The sequence below is a fragment of the Eriocheir sinensis genome, chromosome 7 (genome assembly GCF_024679095.1).
Source record: "Eriocheir sinensis breed Jianghai 21 chromosome 7, ASM2467909v1, whole genome shotgun sequence".
Lineage (NCBI taxonomy): Eukaryota > Metazoa > Arthropoda > Malacostraca > Decapoda > Varunidae > Eriocheir > Eriocheir sinensis.
In genome coordinates this window covers 10,873,506-10,883,470 of record NC_066515.1, presented here as the reverse complement: position 1 = coordinate 10,883,470, position 9,965 = coordinate 10,873,506, and positions in this window count along the sequence as shown.

The following is a 9,965-nucleotide window of genomic DNA, read 5'->3' as shown; positions in this document are numbered from 1 at the left end:
AGGGCACAGAAAAAAGTAAACAATAATAAATAAAAAAAAGCCCGCTACTCGCTGCTCACAAAAAGAATCTAAAGAGGTTTCCGAAAGAGAGGTCAATTTCGGGAGGAGAGGTGTCCAGATACCCTTCTCTTGAAAGAGTTCAAGTCGTAGGCAGGAGGAAAGGCAGACGAAGGAAGATTGTTCCAGAGTTTACCAGCGTGAGGGATGAAAGAGTAAAGATGCTGGTTAACTCTTGCATAAGGGGTTTGGACAGTATAGGGATGAGCATGAGTAGAAAGTCGCGTCCAGCAGGGCCGCGGGAGGGAGGGAGGCATGCAATTAGCAAGTTCAGAAGAGCAGTCAGCATGAAAATATCGATAGAAGATAGAAAGAGAGTAACATGGCGGCGGAAATTAAGAGATAGAAGACTATCAGTAAGAGGAGGAGAGCTGATCAGACAAAGAGCCTTAGACTCCACTCTGTCCAAGAGAGCTGTGTGAGTGGAGCCCCCCCACACGTGAGATGCATACTCCATACGAGGGCGGACAAGGCCCCTGTATATGGATAGCAACTGCGCGGGGGAGAAGAACTGGTGGAGACGACACAGAACGCCCAACCACGAGGAAGCTGATTTAGCGAGAGAGGAGATATGAAGTTTCCAGTTAAGATTTTAAGTTAAGGATAGACCGAGGATGTTTAGTGTTGAAGATGATGACAGCTGAGTGTTGTCGAAGAATTGGGGATAGGTGTTTGGAAGATTGTTTCGAGTTGATAGGTGGATAAATTGAGTTTTTGAGGCATTGAAGGACACAAGGTTCCTTTTACCCCAATCGGAAATGATAGTAACGTCTGAGGTTAAGCGTTCTGCAGCCTCCAGCCTGGAGTCATGTAATTCCTGTTGAGAGGGTCTTCTGTTGAAAGAAGTTCAATAATGTGGAATGAGTCATGAGTGGATAGGACATTTTGTTATGGAAAGAAGATCATTGATGAATAACAGGAAGAGAGTGGGTGATAGGACAGAGCCCTGTGGAACACCACTGTTAATAGGTTTATGAGAAGAACATTGACCGTCTACCACAGTAGAGATAGAACGGCCGGAAAGGAAACTGGAGATAAAGGAACAGAGAGAAGGATAGACTCCAAAAGAGGGCAGTTTAGAAAGCAAAGACGTGTGCCAGACTCTATCGAAGGCTTTCGATATGTCTAGTGCAACTGAGAAAGTTTCACCGAAACGGCAAAGAGAGGATGACCAAGAGTCAGTTAAGAGAGCAAGAAGATCGCCAGTAGAACACCCCTTGCGGAACCCATACTGGCGATCAGATAGAAGGTTAGAAGTGGAAAGGTGCTTTTGAATCTTCCGGTTAAAGATTGATTCAAAAGCTTTAGATAGACAGGAAAGTAAAGCTACTGGGCGGTAGTTTAAAGGATTGGAACGGTCATCCTTCTTAGGCACAGGCTATACGAGGGCATACTTCCAGCAGGAAGGAAAGGTAGATGTTGATAGGCAGAGACGAAAGAGTTTGACCAGGCAGGGTGTCAGCACGGAAGCACAGTTTTTAAGGACAATAGGAGGCACTCCATCAGGTCCATAAGCCTTCTGAGAGTTGAGGCCAGAGAGGGCATAGAAGACATCATTAGGAAGAATCTTAATAACAGGCATAAAGGAGTCGGAGGGGGGATGAGTAAGAGGAATATACCCAGAATCGTCCAAAGTGGAGTTGTTACAGAAAGTTTGAGCGGAGAGTTCAGCCTTAGAGATAGAAGAGACGGCAGTGCTGCCGTCTGGGTTAAGAAGAGGCGGGAAAGAGGAAGACGTGAAATTGGAGGAGAAATTTTTGGCTAAGTGCCAGAAGTCTCCTTTAAGGACGTCGCCTTTAAGGACGAAAGGTACATGAAACGTTTACAGGAAAGAGATAAATAAGAGGAAATTACTACCCTATACTTAACACTACTGGCGACCTAAGCTGTGGATGAAATTGTTAACACGTTAAATCTTCAGGTTGGAGCCGTGCTGCTGTGTGTCTGACATATACGAAAAAAGGTAAGTAAAATCCTATATCCCTGATGTACTTATCTAATAAAGACGAAGCTATTTATACTCTTTTAGCTAACTACTAATGGCGGGAGTCTAGTTCAGTGATCGAAGACTATAGTATTGAAGTAACTTATGTGCGCCAATGTGTTACATCTGTGTCCTTTTAACTTCATACCGTTGCTGCATGTTATTGTGTTGTGGTCTCTCTGAAATAGACTGTCTGGGTTAATATTTTCGAATCTAATAAGGGGGAGGAGGAGGAGAAGAAGGAGGAGGAGGAGGAGGAGGAGGAGGATAGGTTACGTTTGCTTGCTCTCTTGGCGCATGGTTCGCGGCAAAGGAGATAGAGGTTGCGGATATAAGAGGGGCGAGAGGGAGAAAGAGGAGAAAACAACCTCGGAAAAGAAAGAAGGAAATCTGGTGGAGAGGAGAGGAGATTAAAAGGAGACTGAGGAAACTGAGGAGCAAAGGTGGAGAGCGGGCGAGAAGGAAAGCAGGAGAAGGAAAAAAAAGAGAATAAATGGAAGTATAGGATGCGAAGTGTTCAGACATAATAGAGTTTACGAGAGAGAGAGAGGAGATAAATAACAAGAGTGTGTTGTAAAGTGACTTGTGTCAAGGGTGGTAGTGAAGATTTTGTTACTGGATATTGGGGGTGGTGATGGTAGAAGTCGTGGCAATGGTTGTGGTAAAGAACTAATTTAGGAAGTCACTAATTTTGTTTGTGCATCAATATATCAATCCATCTAATTAGCAGCCAATCAATCGATCATTCCATGTCTCTGGAATGGAGGCACACATTCCACGTACTTTCTCTACTCCTCATGCTCTGGTTTATCACGCTTGTTCTTGTGCTGTCAAAGATAGAGAGGCAGCTCACAAAAGGCACCAAAGCCTTCGCACTTCTGCAAACCATGATCTTTACATTTTTGCCCGGAATCGTGCCAATTCTATTCTTCGACTTACCAAAACCTCTTTCATCCATAGTAAATGTCAAAACCTTGCTTTTTTATATACGTCCACAGACTTCTGGCACCTAGTCAAAAATATCTCCTCCAATTTCACTTCTTCATCTTTCTCTCCTCTCCTTAACCCTGCCGGCAGCACCGCCGTCTCATCTATCTCTAAGGCTGAACTCTTCTCTCAAACTTTCTGTAAAAACTCCACTCTGGACGATTATGGGCATATTCCTCCTACTCAGCTCCCTCTGACTCCATTACGCCTGTTATTAAGATTCTTAAGAATGATGATTTATATGTCCTCTCTGGCCTCAACTCTCATAAGGCTGATGGACCCGATGGAGTCCCTCCTATTGTTCTTAAAAACGGTGATTCCGTGCTGACACCCTGCCTGATCAAACTCTTTCGTCTCTGCCTATCAACTTCTACCTTTCCTTCCTGCTGGAAGTATGCATTCATACAGCCTGTGCCTAAGAAGGGTGACCATTCCAATCCCTCAAACAACCGCCCTATAGCTTTACTTTCCTGTCTCTCTAAAGCTTTTGAATCACTCCTTAACCGGAAGATTCAAAAGCACCTTTCCACTTCTGACCTTCTAACTGATCGCCAGTATGGGTTCCGCAAGAGGCGTTCTAATGGCGATTTTCTTGCTCTCTTAACTGATTCTTGGTCATCCTCTCTTAACCGTTTCCGTGAAACTTTCTCAGTTGCGCTAGACATATCGAAAGCTTTCGATAGTCAGGCACAACTCTTTGCTTTCTAAACTGCCCTCTTTCGGATTCTATCCTGCTTTCTTTTCCCTTATCTTCAGTTTCCTTTCCGGCCGTTCTATCTCTGCTGTGGTAGACGGTCAATGTTCTTCCCCTAAACCAATCAACAGTGGTGTTCCACAGGGCTCTGTCCTATCACCCCCTCTCTTCCTATTATTCATCAATGATCTTCTTTCCATAACAAACTGTCCTATCCACTCATACGCTGACGACTCCCCTCTGCATTATTCAACTTCTCTCAACAGAAGACCCTCTCAACAGGAATTACAAGACTCCAGATTGGAGGCTGCAGAACGATTAACCTCAGACTTTACTATCATTTCCGATTGGGGTAAAGGGAACCTTGTGTCCTTCAATGCCTCAAAAACACAATTTCTCCACCTATCAACTCGACACAATCTTCCAAACACCTATCCCCTATTCTTCAACAACACTCAGCTGTCACCTTCTTCACCACTAAACACCCTCGGTCTATCCGTAACTCAAAATCTTCACTGAAAACTTCACATCTCCTCTCCTAAGGCGGTTTTACACGTGGCAATTCTGGCCGGCAATACAGATGCGATGATCTAGCTGCTAGACCGGCTGGGCGCTCTCGGGAGCAAGTACCTTCACACGTGGGAGGAGCCGCCGGGAGCATCAAGACATATTTAAGATTCAAAAATAACTATTTCAAAGAGAAAAATCATTTAACTTTGCCCCAACAATGATAATTCACTCCAATCATCAAGTAATCTTGTATGCCTCATACGATTAGGTTGGCGGTTAATTATGGTGTGGGCATTTGCGTGCCAGGTCCCCAATTTGTGCCGTGAGACATTGTCTGTTATAGGTTTCTGATGACTGAGATTGAGATTCATTGCATTTCACCTTCAATTAACTAGTAAATGCAAGGACATGAATACATCCCAAACACCCCAAAAGGGCCTACTACCATATATCTTAAAACCACAATGAGTTTGGTCCATTAGCCTAATATTGTAGAAATACTTTAAGTAAACGAGTTTTATCATAAGTAGTATACAATACACGAAAATAATCGTTCCTTACCTCCTTCCATTACTCGCAAAGAGATAAACATTTCCCGCAATGTTGCTGCCACTCTCTCAAAAATGGTTTTACGTAAACTCTGCTTCTTGTAGAGCTTATCTTGTGGGTCCCATAGGTGTCGATACTGCCTCACTTGCTCAAACAATGCCACCTCGGCCTCCCGGCTCCAAAATCTTGTTATCTGCATCTGTCATTTCTTGTTTCATTGGCGCCGACATTTTGTTTACCCAGTCGCCAGTCGGCAATACAAGACGGACACGCTCAGCTGCGCAGAGAACTTACTGCGAGAATAACTCCCAGACCCAGACCCAAAATGATGCCGGCATCACGTCGCGCCTGTATTGCCAGCCGCGAATTGCCACGTGTAAAGCCGCCTTTACTAAATCAGCTTCCTCGATGTTGGGCTTTCTGTATCGTCTCCGCCAGTTCTTCTCCCCAGCACAGTTGCTATCCATATACAGGGGCCTTGTCCACCCTCATAAGGAGTATGCATCTCACGTGTGGGGGTGTAACGGGGTACCGGGGGGCGTTTAAAGGGCGTTGATTAAGACTTCAGCTTCCTTAAGGCGAATATATTGTTAGCCTCTATGTACAAGGAGCGTCGGAGCGAGAGCGACTGCCGTTGTGTGTCAGTCGGACTCTCGTGAAGGAGTGACGAGTTACAGGTTGGAAAATAATTGTTACAATTGGTCACGTACATCAAGGTGACTTTCAAGCTTGATGAAATGATTTGTATACAAACTGAGACGGTAAACAGTGACGGACGACATTCCTATAAGGTGGCGTGATCTATCTGTCGTGTTTTTGTTTTTTTTCCATTGCCAATTGTATGCCTAATTCGTGGTGATACTAAATAATAATAATAATAATACATTGATATCCTACTATAACACTGCTCGGTCACTTACCAGTGATCGCGACCTCGCGATATACAAAAATCTAAATAGCAGTCTAGTTACCATTAACATACATAGTGGGAGTTTGTCAAGCAGACTGCCTATGGTACAGTTACATTAAAGCACTGGCTATGTAAGAACATATGTGTAGTCATAATATAAATAGGGAGAGGTAAAACACAACGTGTGTGACATGAAACAGAAGAAATCTCTCAAAAGATAAATATAAGGACACAAGTAGAAGAAGCTATCAACTGGCATAGTTACAGACAATGAAACGTTCATCTAGCTCAAAAAAAAAAAAAAATACAGTAGTGAAACATAGTACAATGTTAAGTATAGGAGCAGGGGAATGTCAGGTTTCTGTACTCTGACTTGCTTGAGAAAAGGAAAAACTACCTTGCCAGTGGCCTCCCTGCATCCAGTCGCCGTGGTTGCACAACCAAATAATCGTGCAGGACAGAGTTCCTCCTAATAAGGTAGCACATGACGACGAGACTGAAGAACATCAGAAACATTGGTACAAAAAATCCAGGGTACAGGTAGGGGAGATGCAAGTATTCAGGCAGCGTTTCCTCCAGGGTTTCCGCAAACTCTGTTTTGTTTGCGAAAGACAATGAATTAAGGGAATTAGTCACATAAGAGATGCTGGAGAAGTGAATGTTTTCGAGAGACCTTAGAGGAAACACTCGATGGGAAATATTGCCCGTGAAAACCAGACGGATCCGGGACGGGTACGTTGTTATGTTAGTGGAGCGGATATAGCATGCTTCCGCTATGGCATAGTGACCAGTAACCCGTTGATAAGTGGTACCCTCCGGGCAGATGACTGAGACATAGAAGGACTGAGGGAAATATAAATAATGGAGACCCTGAAAGTGGAAAACAGGTGTTGGTGGTAGCTGCTTGTAAGGGCACAGGGAAAGAGCGTCAGACGCGTTCACGCGGGTGAGGGCGATCTCGCATACCCTTCCCCGAACTAGTAGGAAGGCAAAGAGAGACGCAGAGCAATAGAATCGCCCGAAGACCGTCTCCTTGCAATATTGCAAGAGTGAGTAGCTACCCGTTGAATACAGAGCGTAATCCTTCGCGATTAGAACAAGAGAAGGGGACGTGTCCAGGGCTAACACACCGTCCTTAGCTGAAAAAGGGAACGGGACAATTTCGTGTGCCTCAAACACGTCCGCCGTCTGAAATGGAACATGAATGACTATGGCATCGGGGGTGAGGCTGGACTCAATCAAGGGGTAAAAATATTGACTCATGTCTGGGTTGAATAAAGGTGTTAGGCTATACTTTTGATACCCAATATGGACAGTCGTTCTCAAATCGTGTAGAGGGAACAATGCAGGTGTGACTCTACCGTGCGCTGCATCAACCATGTTGCTAATAACCTGCTGATTTGCCGTTGCGACAGAGTTAATGACGTTTTCCAATACATGCAAGGCCTGATCTAGGAGGCGAAACTGATTCACCTGGTCGATCTGTTTGACAACTATGTTGATAACCTCTACCATCTTATTTGTTTGCAGTTCTAGCAGTTCCGCAATGTGAGTATGCAACCGCGCAAGTTTTCTACAATTGGCGTTGATCACCCTGCGATTTCGGGCAGCAAAGGAAAGTACATGAGCGTAGTGGTCCCGCAAATCGTGTACGTCCTCGTCGGTTGCCGTACCGAAGAGGAACTTTGAGGCGGACCCAACGATGTTGAGCAACCCCCTCTTTACCCGAGAGTGAACTGAGTGAAAACTATAATGCATGTCTACCTCATCAACTTTTCCCCGCAAGAACAGAATCCTATCCTCTAGTAGTTGAAAAAGATTCAGAGAGTTGGTACTAGAAGGTGCCTTTGATTCCCTAGTCTTGGTAACCCGTATGGCGTCTGCCATGCCGAGTAGTTTTTCTGAGACTATCCTGATTGTGTCTGTGGTGTTAGTCAAGGAAGTATATGGATATTTTACGAGGAGCACATCTTCTATGAGGAAGACCTCTCCTATATGTGCCGTGAGGGCGCCAGGCTTCAGGTGGATGGGTGTCGTTGCAAGCAGGGAGCCGAGGGACAACAAGATGATCAGAAAACGCAACATCATGATCTGAAAGTGGTGGGAATGAAGTATTTAAACCCGTGGTCTCAAGTTATAGCTATGGGTGTTGGGAGTATTTTGTTGAACATTTGACTCTGAGGGGAAATTACCAATATCAAGGTCCAAAGGTGAGGGAATTACTTTCAGACGATCACTGTGAACTTCTAGACTGACTCCAGTATTCGACTCGAGAACCTCGAACCGATTTCCCCTGACATTCCGAACAACTCGGTAAGGACCCACAAATTTAGCCCCTAGTTTCGAACTCCTTTTCGCTTGCTTAATCATGACTGTGTCACCCTCTTTTAATTCCACCGGGACGGCCTGTTTGTGTTGTTTTGACATCATTTCAACCTTCGTAGCTTTTAACGTACACCTAACCTCTGAGTGTATTTTGGAAAACATATGCATCTGCTGTTGTGCGTACCTATCAATGTTGTAGAGAGGTTGTTGTGGTTTTGTTAGGAAGTCGTACGGAAGACGTTTCTCCACCCCATATAAGATGTAGTAGGGAGACTTCCCCGTAGAGTCGTTTACCGACGTATTTATGGAAGCGGCTATAGGCGATAGCCAATCCTCCCAGTTATCGTGGAGATCGTTCACGATAGGCCTGAGGACCTGTAAGATTTTCCTATTAGCCCTCTCCGCCAACCCATTAGCAGCTGGGTGGAAAGCTGTGATGAAGGATTGCGTGATGTTAAACTGAGCGCATATTTCGCTCAATACTGTGTTCCTAAACTCGGTGCCATTGTCACTCAAAAGAATTCGAGGAGACGAATGTGGACACAACACGTGAGTTACGAGGGCATGGGCCACGCGTGTGGCTGTCTTGTCCTTGAGAGGCACTAGAACTAGAAACCTAGAGAACTGGTCGACGCACACCAAAAAGTAGCGCGAACCATGTTGACTTTGGGGGAGCTGTAATAAGTCTATATTAACAACATCCCAAGGCGCCTCTGGTATTGGGTATTGCAACATAGGTGCTGGCCCTTGTGCTTAGCACAAACGACGCAATGTGCGACATGTTTTTCTACATCAACCCGTAATGTGACCCAGTAGAATTTACGTCTGGTGACAGATAGCGTCTTGTCTCTTCCTGGGTGACCCGCAATAGGTGTGTCATGGACCAGCTTAAGCGTCACGGGGACGTATTTGGCTGGGATGACCAGTTGGTCAATAGGTACCGGTTTGGTTGGCCATGACCTACAAAGGAGGTTGTCCTCTGATAGGAAGAATTGTGAAAAGGGAACTGGCAATTCAGGAAGGTTTGTTTCGTCTCCCGACTCTAGGGCGTAAATTAACCTACTCTTCCACACCGGGTGGCCTCGCTGAGCAGTGTGTAGCTCAGGTGAAGTGAAGTTGTGGATGACCTCTGGGGTGGTAATCGCGCCTATCGGAATATTCCGAGATGAGGCATTTGCGACCACATTTGTTTTCCCGGTGATATAATTTATCTCCGGATTGTATGCTTAGATCGTTAAGAACCATCTTGCCAGACGACCGTGTAGGGTTTTTCCCTACACGGTCGCGTGGTCCGTATACACCACAATTTTGTACCCCATCATTATGTCTTGAAAATGCTTCAGAGCCCACACAATGGAAAGAGCCTCTAGGTGGGTAACAAAATACTTCTTTTCCGGAGCTGTTAGTACTCGACTGGCGAACGCTGTTACATGCTTTTTGCCGGACTTATCTGTTTGCATCAGAGCGGCTCCTAGTCCACTAGCCGAAGCGTCGGTACAGAGCTGAAAGGGGTCCTTGAAATCCGGAAAGACAAGGACCGGAGCCTGTGTAAGCGCTTTCTTTAAATCCTCAAAGCTCGTTTGTTGAGCTGGGAGCCACTTAAATGGTACGTCTTTCTTTAATAGATGGGTTAAGGGACTCGCGCGTGCTGCGAAGTCCTTTATGAAAGGCCTGTAATAACCTGCGACACCCAAGAAAGACCGTACCTTGTCCGCAGACGTTGGCTGAGGGAACTCGGCAATAGCTTTTATTTTGTCGTCCACTGTGTGGATGCCGAATTCGTCCACGACATGCCCCAAGAACTTGATCCGAGGATTTAAGAATTCACATTTGGTGATTTTGAGCTTTAATCCGACCTCTTGAAGTCTGTGTAGGACTGCTTTTAGTGTTTCCATGTGTGCATGCACGTCTTTACTTGCTATGATGATGTCGTCTAAATACACATAGAC